An 11752-nucleotide genomic window follows, 5' to 3' on the forward strand; every position below is an offset into this window, starting at 1 on the left:
CAATACTACACACATCCAGAGTCCCAAGAGAAAGGCTTTAAGGTGGTCAGTCACTTCTGCTTCAGTAATTGCAGGAGTCTTGAACTAAAAGGTACAGTTGTGGACAACTGAGTATGCACAAGACAACAAAGGCTGTGCACATTAACTGCATTAGTGTGTAAAATCTTAAGTAGTAGGCACCTCTTGCTGGAATATAAATAGTATGGGGAGAATCCTTATCTAGGTATAAGAGTGAATTTAAGTATGCACATTAACAGTCCAAGAGAGTGACTCTTGGCTAGTCAGAAGCCCCCACAGTAATGTAAATTGGGCAAGGAAATGAGATCCCATTCTAACATAAGGGACCATTGGTTACTGTAATTATGCACATTTAAACTATAAAGGAGAAGCAGTTACAGTTGGTCAGCACGCCTGACACAGAGAAGGTGTGATGGGGATGGGATCCCCAATTGGGGGATGTGCAATCTGGCACATTAACTGTCCAAAAGAAGGACCTTAGGTGGTTAGTACCCCCTGCTATAATACTAAGAAATAAAGATATTAGCTTATCAAGAGGGTATATGCACATTTAGAGTCCTAAGAGAAATACTTTGAGATACTAACATCCCCTGATGCAATACAAAAAGGGTGGGAAATTAGTTAAAAGTGAAGGACCATAAACACTGGAATTTTGCTACAAATAATCCCCCCCAAAAATAACTAACGTAATTAATACAGAGAGTACAGGGGACTTAAATGAATGACAGTGTGGTCAATTACCATGGTTCACTTTATTGTAGTACAAAGGTCTTGAATAAAGGGCATTCACTGCTGAATACAAGGGAAGTTAGTGAAATCTTATCTACTGCAGAGAAAGATGAACAAATGCAATTATGCACATTAACAATGCAAAAAAAAAGGGGGGTTTTGGTATTCAGCACCCCTTACTATAATGCTAACAGGGGGTCAGAGAATGAGATACACCTGAACAGTCTCCAGTACCTTCTGTGGTAATGCAAAGGGAGTTGCGGGGCGAGGGGCAAGGGATGAAATCATAGACTAAAAAGGGGACCACTGTTGTAACTGAGCATAAAAACTGTCCCAAGCACCCTCTCTGATAATGTACAAGGAGTTGGAAGGCATGAGATCTGAGACTAAGAAAAGGGACCAAATCTGCATTTGAGCACATTCATAGTACCAAGTGCCCTCAGCAGTAACCCAAAGTTTGAAGGGCATGGATCTCAGAGCAGGAGAAAGGACCACACCTGCAACAGCGCCCTTTAATGGTCCCAAAAAACCTTCCCCAAGTATTGCAAAGGGAGTAGAAGAGAATGGGATCCTAGACTAACAGAAGGGACCACAGCTGCAGTTAGCACCTTAACAGTCCCAGATGCCTTTCTAGGTAATGTAAAGGGGCTGGGAAGTCATGGGATGCTAAACTACAAAAGTGACACAGCTGCAATGAAGCACTTTAACAGTTCCAAGTACCCTCTGCTATAATGCAAAGACAGTAGGAGGGCATGGAAAAGTATATGAACAGAAGGAACCACAGCTAAAATTAAGTACTTTATAAGTTCCAAATACACTCCCAGATAATGTAAAAAGGAGATGATGGGCATAGGATCCTACAAAACAGAAGGTACCACAGCTGCAACAGAGCATGTGACAGGCCCAAGTACGCCCTGCTGTAATGCAAATAGAGATGGAGGTGTGGGATCCTAATCAGAAGGGAACACAGGCTGCAATTAAGCACCTTTCAGTACCAAATCTGATCCCAGGTAATATAAAGGGAAGAGGTGGTCATGACCAGCAAAATGGACCACACCTGTATGTAATGCACATTTACAGTCCCAAGCACTATCTGCTATAATGCAACGGGAGTTGGAGGACATCGGATCCTAGACTAACAAAGGGGACCCGCAGCTGCAAATGAGTACTTTAAAAGTCCCCCAAATCCTCCCAGATAATGTAAAGGGAGTAGAAGGGGATGGGATCCTAAATCAACAAAAGTGACTACACCAGGAATTAAGTACTTTAACAGCCCCAAGTATCCAAGGCTATAATGCAAAAGAGTAGGAGGGCATGGGAAACTAGACACACAAAAGGGACCACAACTCCAATAGAGCATTTAAACAGTCCCAAATACATTCTCAGGTAATGCAAAGTGAGTTGGAGAACATGGGATCCTAGACTAACAGAAGGGACCAGGGCTGCAATTAAGCCATTAAAAGTCCCAAATATCCTCTGCTATAATGGAAAGGGAGTTAGAGGGCATGGAATGCTAGACTAACAGAAGGGACCACAGCTGCACATGAGCCTATTAATTGTCCCAAATCTGTTACCAGGTAATGGGAAACCAGTTGGAAGGGACTGGAAACTAGATTAACAGAAGGGACAACAACTGTAATTAATAAGCATGTTAACATTCCCAAATCTGCTCCCGGTAATGTAAAGGGGGAAGGACAAGAGATCCTAGACTAACAGAGGGGACCCCACCTGCAGTTAAGCACTTTAACAATCCCAAGTACCATCTGTTGTAATGCAAAGAGAATAGGAGGGCATGGGAAACTATACTAATTTAATTATGTGGTCTCTTTTAACAGTCCCAAAAATCCTCTCAGGTAAACAGAGTAGGAGGGGATGGGACCCCGGAATTACAGAAGGGACCACAGCAGCAATTAAGCACTTTAACAATCCCAAGGACCCTCTGTTATAATGTAAAGATAATAGGAGGGCATGGGAAACTACTAACAGAAGAGACAACAGCTGCAGTTAAGCAACTTAGAGTCCCAAATACACTCCCAAGTAACACAAAGGCAGTTGGAGGGCTTGGGATACTAGACTAACAGAAGGGACCACAGCTACAGTTAAACCCACTAACAGCCCCAATGACCTCTGCTGTAATGCACAGGGAGTTGGACAACATTGGGATCCTATAACAGAAGGGACCAGAGATGCAATTAAGCATTTTTTAGTCCCAAGTACCATCTGATAATACAAAAGTAATACAAAGGATCCTAAACTACTGGGACCACAGCTAAAATTAAACATATTAAGAGTCCCAAGTAGCCTCTGCTGTATGCAGAAGGAGTTGGAGGACATGGGAACCCAGACTAACCAAAGGGACCACAATTGCAAATGAGCACATTACTAGTCCCAAATCCACTCCCAGGTAATGCAGTGAGTAGCAAGGGATAGGACCCTAGACTAAGAAAAGGGACCACAGCTGCAACTAAGCACTTTAACAGTCCCAAAGATAATACAAAGGGAGTTGAAAGATATGAGATCCTAAACTAACAGACAGGACCATGACTGCAATTAAGCACCTTAAAGGTCTGAAGTACCCTCTGCTGTAATGCAAAGGAAGTAGGAGTACATGGGAAACTAGATTAACAGAAGGGACTATAGCTGCATTAAGCTCATTAACAGTCCCAAATCCTCCATCTGCTCTAATGCAGAGGAAGTGAGAAGGCATAAGATAACTAGATTAATAGAAGGGATTGTAACTGCAATTAAGCACATTAACAGTCCCAAATGTCCTGCCATTAATGTAAAGGGAGTAGAAGGGGAATGGGATCCTAGACTAACAGGGGGCACCACAGCTACATTTAAGCACCTTAAAGGTGCCAAGTTCCCTCTGTTCTAATGCATAGGGAGTTGGATGGAATGCTACATTAACATAAGGGACAGAGCTGCATTTAAGCAAATTAACAGTCCCATGTACATTGTGTGCTAATGCAAAGCAAATACAAGGGGATGGCATCCTAGACAAATTAAAGGGACTCTGGTGGCAATGAAGCACATTAACAGTCCCAAGTATCCTCTGCAGTAATGCAAAGTCAGTAGGAGGGGATAGGATCCTACACTACTAGAAGGCACCATAGCTGCCTTTAAGGACCTTAAAGATACCAACTACCCTCTGCTGTAATGCATAGGGAATTGGAGAGGATGGAATACTATACTAATATAAAGGACAGGAGCTGCAGTGAAGCATATTTACAGTCCCTTGTACCCTCTGTGGTAATGCAAAGCAAGTAGGAGGGAATGGGATCTTAGATTAACAGAAGGGACTGTAGTACCAATTACCTACATTAAGAGTCCCAAGTATCCTTTGCAGTAATGCAAAGGAAGTAGGAGAGAATGGGAACATAAACTAATAGAAGGGGCCATAGCTGCATTTTAGCACCTTTAAGGTCCCAAATGCCCTATGTTATAATGCATAGGAAGTTGGAGAGGATGAAATCCCTATGCTAACATATGGGCTGTAGCTGCATTCAAGCACACTAACAGTACCATGTACCCTCCATGATAATGCAGTGGAGTAGGTGGAGATGCAATCCTAGTCTAACAGAAGGGACTATAACTACAATTAAGCATATTAACAATCCCTTGTACACTCTGTGATAATGTAAACTCTGTAGGAGGGGATGGGATCCTAGACAAACAGAAGGGACTATAGCAGTAATTGGGCACATTTACAGTCCCAAGTGTACTCTGTAGTAATACAAAGTAGGAAGGGATGGGAACATAAACTAACAGAAGGGGGCATAGCTACATTTAAGCATCTTAAAGATCTCAAGTACTCTCTGCTGTAATGCAAAGGGAGTTAGGTAGGGATGGGATCCCAGACTAACAGAAGGCACTGTAAGTATACTTAAGCACTTTGAAGGTCCCATCTGCTATTAAGCATAGGGAGTTGGAGAGGATAGAATCCTACATTAACATAAGGGATCACAGCTGTATTTAAGCACATTAACAGTCCCAAGTACCCTCTGCAACTATGCAAATGCATTAGGTGGGGATGGAATCCTAGGTGAAAGAAGAGCTGCCTTTAAGCATAAACAGTCCCCTTGTACTTTTTGTGGTATTGCAAACCCTGTAGGAGGGGACAGGATCCTAGACAAACAGAAGGGATTATAGCAGCACTTAAGCACATTATCAGTACCTTGTACCTTCTGTAAGTAGGTAGAGGATAGGATCCTAGACTAACAGAAGACACCATAGCTGCATTTAAGCACTTAATTGTCCCTTGTTCCTCCTGTAGAAATGCAAACGTTTAGGAGGGGCTAGGATTATAGACAAACAGATGGGACTGTAGTGGCAATTAGGCATATTAACAGTCCCAAGTATCCTCTGCAATAATGCAAAGTGTAAGTAGGAGGGGCTGGGAACACTAACAGAGGGGTTGTAACTGCATTTAAGCTTCTTAAAGATTTCCAGTACCTTCTGCAGTAATTGAAAGAGAGTTAGGTAGCAATGGGATCCCAGACTAACAGAAAGCACCATAGCTTAAAAGCACCTTAAAAGTCTCAAGTACCTTCTGTTGTAATGCACAGGGAGTTGGAGAGGATGAAATCCTACACTAACTTAAGGGACCGTGGCTTCATTTAAGCACATTAACAGTCCCAGGTACTCTCCATGATAATGCAAAGGGAGCAGGTAGGGATGGGATCCTCATCTAACAAAAGGAACCACAGCTGCATTAGAGCACATTAACAGTCCCAAGTAGCCTCTGCAATAATGCAGAGTTAGGTGGGGATCGGGTCCTAGATTAACAGGAAAGATCTTAGTTGCATTTAAGCACATTAACAATCCCTTGTACCCTCTGTGGTAATGCAAACAGTGTGGAATGGGACAGGATCCTAGATTAACAAAAGGGATTGTAGCAGCAATTAGGCACACTAACATCCCAAGTATCCTCTGCAGTAATGCAAAGCAAGTAGGAGAGGACAGGAACATAAACTAACAGAAGGGGCCATAGCCACATTTAAGCACCTTGAAGGTAGAAACTACTCTCTGCTGTAGTACATAGAGGGTTTGTCAAGGATGGAATCCTGCATTAACATAAGGGTCTGTGGGTGCATTTAAGCACATTAACAGTCCCGTGTATTCTCCGTTAAAATGTAAAGGGAGTTTGTGAGGGTGGGTTCCCAGTCTAACAGAAGGGACCAATGCTACAATAAGTTCATTAGTGTCTCAAGTACCCTCTGCAATAATGCAAAGGGAATTAGGTGGGGATGGGAACCTGAGTTAACAGAAAAGACAGTAGCTGCATTTAAGCACCATAACAGTCCCTTGTATCCTCTGTGGTAATGTAATCCATGCAGAAGAGGATGAGAATCTAGACAAACAGAAGGGACTATAGTGGCAGTTAGGCACATTAACAGTCCCAGGTAGCCTCAGCAGTAATGCAAAGGAAGTAGGAGGAGATGGGAACATAAACTAACAGAAGGGGCCATACCTGCTCTTAAGCACCTTAAAGGTCTCAAGTATTCTCTGCTATAACACAAAAGTAGGAGTGCATGGGATTAACAGAAGAGACTATAGCTGCAATTAAACTCATTAACAGTCCCAAATACCATCTGCTCTAATGCAAAGGAAATGGGAAAGCATAGGATCTTAGACTAACAGAAGGGATTGTAAGTGCAATTATGCACAGTAATAGTCCCAAATGCCCTGCCATGTAATGTAAAGGGAGTAGAAGGGGGATGGGATCCTAGACTAACTGGGGGGACCACAGCTATGTATAAGCATCTTAAAGGTGCCAAGTACCCTCTGCTCTAATGCATAGAGAGTTGGAAAGGATGGAATCCTACATTAACATAAGGGACAGAACTACCTTTAAGCACATTAACAGTCCCATATACACTGTGTGCTAATGCAAAGTGAATAGAAGGGTGTGGAATCCTAGAGTACTGAAAGGGACCACAGCAAAAATTAAACATATTAAGAGTCCCAAGTAGCCTCTGCTGTATGCAGGAGTTGGAGGACATGGGAACCCAGACTAACCAAAGGGACCACAATTGCAAATGAGCACATTACTAGTCCCAAATCCACTCCCAGGTAATGCAGTGAGTAGCAAGGGATAGGACCCTAGACTAAGAAAAGGGACCACAGCTGCAACTAAGCACTTTAACAGTCCCAAAGATAATACAAAGGGAGTTGAAAGATATGAGATCCTAAACAGACAGGACCATGACTGCAATTAAGCACCTTAAAGGTCTGAAGTACCCTCTGCTGTAATGCAAAGGAAGTAGGGAAACTACATGGGAAACTAGATTAACAGAAGGGACTATAGCTGCATTAAGCTCATTAACAGTCCCAAATCCTCCATCTGCTCTAATGCAGAGGAAGTGAGAAGGCATAGGATAACTAGATTAATAGAAGGGATTGTAACTGCAATTAAGCACATTAACAGTCCCAAATGTCCTGCCATTAATGTAAAGGGAGTAGAAGGGGTATGAGATCCTAGACTAACAGGGGGCACCACAGCTACATTTAAGCACCTTAAAGGTGCCAAGTTCCCTCTGTTCTAATGCATAGGGAGTTGGATGGAATGCTACATTAACATAAGGGACAGAGCTGCATTTAAGCAAATTAACAGTCCCATGTATATTGTGTGCTAATGCAAAGCAACTAGAAGGGATGAGACCCTAGACTAATAGAAGAGATTGTAGCTGCAATGAAGCACATTAACAGTCCCAAGTAGCTGCTGCAGTAATGCAAAGGAAATAGGAGGGGATGGGAGTATAAAACTAACAGAAGAGGCTATAGCTGCATTTAAGCATCTTAAAGGGTCCAAGTACCCTGTGCTGTAATGCATAGGAGTTGGAGACAATGGAATCCTACAGTAATATAAGGAACCACACAGCTTCCTTAGAGCACATTAATAGTCCAAAGTATCCTTTGCAATAATGCAAAAGGAAGTTAGGTGGGGACAGGATCCCAGGTTAACAGGGGAAACCATAGCTGCCTCTAAGCACATTAATGGTCCCTTGTACCTTCTATGATAATACAAACTGTGGGAGGGGATGGGACAAAGAAAAAGAAAAGGGAAAGTAGTAATTGGGCACATTTAGAGTCCCAAGTATCCTCTGCAGTAATGCAAAGTAGGAGGGGATGGGAACATAAACAGAAGGGGTCATAGCTACATTTAAGCACCTTAAAGGTCTCAAGTACCCTTTGCTATAATGCAAAGCAGGAATAAGTGGGAAACTAGATTAACAGAAGGAACTATAGCTGCAATTAAGCTCATTAACAGTCCCATTGTACCCTTCATGATAATGCAAAGAGAGTAGGTGAGGACAGGATCTAACAGAAGGGACTGTAACTACAATTACACACATTAACAGTCTCAAGTACCCTCTGCAGTAATGCAAAAGAATTTAGATTGGGATGGGAACCTAGGTTAATAGAAGAGACCATAGCTGCCACTTAGGCACATTAACAGTCCCTTGTACTCTGTGTAATGCAAACTCAGTAAGAGGGAGGAGATTGGGATCCTAGACAAACAGAGAGGACTCTGGCAGCAATTAAGCACATTGCAGTCCCAAATATCCTCTGCAGAAATGCAAAGGAAGTAGGAGGGGGTGGGATCTTAGACTAACAGAAGGCACCATAGCTGCCTTTGAGGGCCTTAAAGATCCCAACTACCCTCTGCTGTAATGCACAGGGAGTTAAAGAGGATAGAATCATACACACTAACATAAGGGACAGAGCTGCATGTGAACACATTAACAGTCCCATGTACAATCTGTGCTAATGCAAAATGAGTAGGAGGGTATAGGATCCTAGACTAATGGAAGGAATTATCGCTGCAGTTAAGCACATTAACGTTTCCAAGTATTCTCTGCAGTAATGCAAAGGAAGTAGGAGGGGATGGGATCCCAGACTAACAGAAGGGACCATAACTGCCTTAAGCACCTTAAAGGACCCAAGTGCCTTCTGCAATAATGCAAAGGGAGTTAGGTGGAAATAGGATTTTAGGTTAACAGTAGGAGACATTGGGGATTGCAATTTTGCACATGAACAGTTTTAGGAGAAGAGCCTTAGATAATTAGCACTTTTTAGATATAGAGATGGTGCAGGGTTCCTGATACAAAAGGCTCAGTCTAGCCAATTAATATTGTACACATAAAATATCCTAGTGTATTGTTCTTGAGTAGTAAGGGTCCCCTGCTAGAATACAAAGGGAGTGGGTGTGGCTAGTTCACAGAACATGTGCCAATGCAATTATGAAAATTATCAATTCAAGAGAAGTGTCTTTGAGTGATCAGCCCACATTATAGTATGCAAATGGAATACAGTGGCTCTTTCAAATGGACAGGACTCTGCACAACTCCAACTGTGCAAATTAACTGTCCAACAACTGAGTTCCTGAATAATCTGCACTCACTAGCAATATCCCAAAGTGGTTAGGACGGGGTGGGATTCCATTTTTTATTGCGCAGCACCATGGACATATGCAATTATGCACATCAACTGTTTAAGTGACCTTGGGTAATCAGAACCCCTCATAAGCAATGGCATAAAGATAAAGTTATATCCTAGACTAACCGTTGGGACAGTGGGCAATGAGGATTTTACATATTAATGCAGGGTAGTAAGTAGTCTGCACTACCTAGGAGTAAAAAGAGAGCATGGGTGGGTCTTACCTTTTAGGCAGGATCTTGAATATTAATGATTGTATTCATTAATATCCCAAAGTAAAGGACTTTGAAGATGAGCCCATCTGCTATAGTGCAAAGGAGTTGCAAAGGACTTGTGTAATGAACAGGGGTGTGGACAATTGGGATTATACTCATCAATCATTCAAGGAACGTGGTCCCAGGTACTCAGCACTGCCTAGTGGCAATGCAAAGGGGATGAAGGGTCATTGATTACTGGGCAAGACAACGTACAATTACAGTTTGGTACTTTAATTGTCAAAGAACAGCAGGCCATCCCAGAAGCAGGACAAAAATGGTAGGGTGCCTTTGTTTAATGGACAAGGCTAATACAATTTGGGACTGAGCATGTTAACTATTGAACAAAAGATTCGTGTTTTCTGCACCCAGTCCTGAATTCAGCAAAAGGACTGGGATCTAATCCAATGGGCAGGACAATTAAAATTTCACTCAGGGTAGAGTTCAGGTGACCAGCACAATATTATGAGCACTGCCCAGAAAACGGGGACTGTGACTACTGCAGCAATGACAGAAGAATGGTTTCTCCTTCCTTAAGGGCAGGGAATAGAGATGATGAGTAACTAAAAATATGAACAATAGTTATCTGATATTAAACTCAATTAACATTTCTAACATTGACACAAAGGTGAATAGATTGATTGTTCTAACGTGGGACAGTGGACAAATGGGACTGTGTACATTAATTGAAAATGATAACTCAGGTAGTCAACTCGGAAAGTCAGCAAATGCTAGAGGCACACAGGGTTATTCCAGTCTTATGGATGAGCAATGGACAACTTTTAGCACCAAATCAATGCAGATTGGAGTGACTTTAGGGAGAAGCAGGGTTAGGGTGATGGCTGGGGCTGGGGCTGGGGCTGGGGCTGGGGCTGGGGCTGGGGCTGGGACTCGGGCTGGGGCTAGGGATAGGGCTGGTGATAGGGCTGGGCAGCTGGAGCTAGGGCTGGGGCAGGGCTGGAGACAGGGCAGGGGCAGGGCTGGACACAGGGCAGGGGAAGGGCTGGTGCTAGATTGGGGGGCGGTTGCTGGGAGCAGGGCTGGGGAGGAAATGGGAACTATGGAGGCAAGGCACCACAGAAAATTGAAATTATGGGCATTGACACTCAAATATAACGTTTTTCTAGAGGAAACAAGTCCACAGTAAGTCTAGTTTCCTGCATGATAGTTTTTACTCAATTCGTGCAGCATTAAGGATGGGAACAAAGCAAGGCCTGGACTGGAGTGGACCTTCAAATATTCCTTATTACATTTGGTCATAAAGTTAAAATTTTAATTAACTACTTCTGTACTATAAGACTCTTACAAAATCCAAAAAGATGTAGTTTATTAAGTCAATTTCAGAGTAAAAAAGTAGTAAAAATTTTTTAAATAGTAATTTGAATTTGAATATCTAAAGCCAAAAAAACTTAAGGAATTAGTAAAACAAATTGAAAATTTTTACTTATTTTAAGGAACTCAAAAATAAAAACTCATTAAATGTAATTGAATTCTACAAATAAGCAAAGCCCCTAACTACATTTCCAGAATAGTAACTTAAAGCCTAAAACTAATGCTAGCAGACCACATAATCAAACTACATAGGACTGTAATCCAAGAAATAAATAAAAATCAAAATCCGACCCCAGCAGTAGCCACGGGGTAGGTGTTCCTCTTGAGGAAGGCAGGGATTCCTCTTCTGCCACCTGCTGGCCAACGATCATCTGTGATCCATTCTGGTTCTTGCCAGGACTGCCACCATGTTCACACCCAGCAGGCTTGGAGCACTGTCCCTGGCCAAATTGCAGAAGAGCAAAGGCGGCGGCGGGGGGAGGGGGGGGGGGAGGGGACGGGGGAGGGGGGAGGAGGTGGGGGGAGGGGAGGGGAGGAGGTGGGGGGGGAGGGGAGGGGGAGGAGGTGGGGGGGAGGGGAGGGGGAGGAGGTGGGGGGGAGGGGAGGGGGAGGAGGTGGGGGAAGGGGAGGGGGAGGAGGTGGGGGGAGGGGAGGGGGAGGAGGTGGGGGGAGGGGAGGGGAGGGGGAGAGTAAACTAGCCTTGGGCCATGGCACCAATGCAGAAAAATGGAGGTAAGGTTCAGCCAACAGAGCCAAATATCCAACACTGTAGGAGGCAATGCTGGAGGGGAGGGAGCAAGTGAGAGGGGAGGGAAGTGTAAAAAGGAAGTGTCCTTGGAAAGACCTTGAGTACCACCCACTGGGAGAAGACGTACAAACATGGCTCCTCTGCTTCCTCCTGACTGGATGAATAAAGACCGCGATGAAGTGCTATGCTAACTCACACAATCTAACTCCCTCCTCCAGTAATTGGCTGT

At 43.4% G+C, this 11752-nt stretch overlaps 1 long non-coding RNA gene across 1 annotated transcript in view; it reads right to left on the reverse strand.

Annotated features, from left to right (window-relative positions):
• Nucleotides 1-11357, reverse strand: part of LOC125159653 (uncharacterized) — a 34550-nt gene extending 23193 nt beyond the window's left edge. Inside the window, exon 1 of the long non-coding RNA XR_007149869.1 lies at nt 7-11357. This is a non-coding gene — a long non-coding RNA (uncharacterized LOC125159653). The remainder of the gene's footprint in view (nt 1-6) is intronic.
• Nucleotides 11358-11752: the final 395 nt, after the last annotated feature.

Source organism: Prionailurus viverrinus, unplaced genomic scaffold, assembly GCF_022837055.1.
Source record: "Prionailurus viverrinus isolate Anna unplaced genomic scaffold, UM_Priviv_1.0 scaffold_55, whole genome shotgun sequence".
Lineage (NCBI taxonomy): Eukaryota > Metazoa > Chordata > Mammalia > Carnivora > Felidae > Prionailurus > Prionailurus viverrinus.